This window comes from Austrofundulus limnaeus, unplaced genomic scaffold (assembly GCF_001266775.1).
Source record: "Austrofundulus limnaeus strain Quisiro unplaced genomic scaffold, Austrofundulus_limnaeus-1.0 Scaffold776, whole genome shotgun sequence".
Taxonomy (NCBI): domain Eukaryota; kingdom Metazoa; phylum Chordata; class Actinopteri; order Cyprinodontiformes; family Rivulidae; genus Austrofundulus; species Austrofundulus limnaeus.
In genome coordinates, this window is record NW_013953178.1 from 8,128 (window position 1) to 9,888 (window position 1,761).

Below are 1,761 nucleotides of genomic sequence, written 5' to 3' on the forward strand. Positions count from 1 at the left end.
TCCATCTATCTATCTAATGAACATTGGGGAGACATGAGGGCTGAATAAATCTTCTCACACAGTTTATCAGTTATATCTTATTAAAAAAATAACATTATTAATTAGAAACAAATGAATTCTCCATCAGGACAACAAACAGACGGAGAAGCAGGGGCTGAATACTTTTGCACGGAGTCTTTAAAGCGTTGGTGGATTTGTTTCAACATGAGCCGTTGTGTGTTTTCTCTCCTCGTCAGATAAAATCAAACATAAATTAATTCTCAACAACAGAAACACAAAAACAGTTGTTTTCATCATGAATTTTAAACCAAAGTTTTTATAAAAAAACTTCAGCTGCTTGTTTTGTTGCTTTCAGACGTCACTGACAGGTTTATAAAACCTGATTTGTTTTGTTGGTGTGAGCTGTGGACAGTTTTGTGTACTTTGTGCAGTTTGTGCGTCGGGAGCTGCTGATCCTGCCCGACTGGATGTGAATTCCCGTCGTCGTGGCGACGGCCACACAAACATCCATCAGCTGTTAGTGAAGGCAGGAGGTTGAAAATCCTCCACTTCCTGCTCTGAGACACATGGTTTATAGATGCTTCAGACGGGTTTGATTCCTGCACGTTTACAGACGTGTTGTTTTGTTTACTGTAAACAAAGCTTCTGACCTCTGACCCCACTGTTTGTTTCAGCTCCACGAGCTTTCACTAATCACTCAGTAATCACTCACAAATCACTCACAAATCACTGACAAATCACTGACAAATCACTCACAAATCACTCACTAATCACTGACAAATCACTGAAAAATCACTGACAAATCACTGACAAATCACTCACTAATCACTGACAAATCACTGACAAATCACTGACAAATCACTCACTAATCACTGAAAAATCACTGACAAATCACTCACAAATCACTGACAAATCACTGACAAATCACTCACTAATCACTGAAAATCACTGACAAATCACTCACAAATCACTGAAAAATCACGACAAATCACTCACAAATCACTGACAAATCACTCACTAATCACTCACAAATCACTCACAAATTACTGACAAATCACTGACAAATCACTGACAAATCACTCACAAATCACTGACAAATCACTCACTAATCACTCACAAATCACTCACAAATCACTGACAAATCACTCACTAATCACTGACAAATCACTCACAAATCACTCACAAATCACTGACAAATCACTGACAAATCACTGACAAATCCCTCACAAATCACTGACAAATCACTCACTAATCACTCACAAATCACTCACAAATCACTCACTAATCACTCACAAATCACTCACAAATCACTGACAAATCACTGACAAATCACTCAAATCACTGACAAATCACTCACAAATCACTGACAAATCACTGACAAATCCCTCACAAATCACTGACAAATCACTGACAAATCACTGACAAATCACTCACTAATCACTCACTAATCATTCACAAATCACTGACAAATCACTGACAAATCCCTCACAAATCACTGACAAATCACTCACAAATCATTCACAAATCACTGACAAATCACTGACAAATAACTCACAAATCACTGACAAATCACTCACAAATCACTGACAAATCACTGACAAATCCCTCACAAATCACTGACAAATCACTCACAAATCACTGGCAAATCACTGACAAATCACTCACAAATCACTCACAAATCACTGACAAATCACTGACAAATCACTCACAAATCACTGACAAATCACTCACAAATCACTGAGAAATGACTGACAAATCACT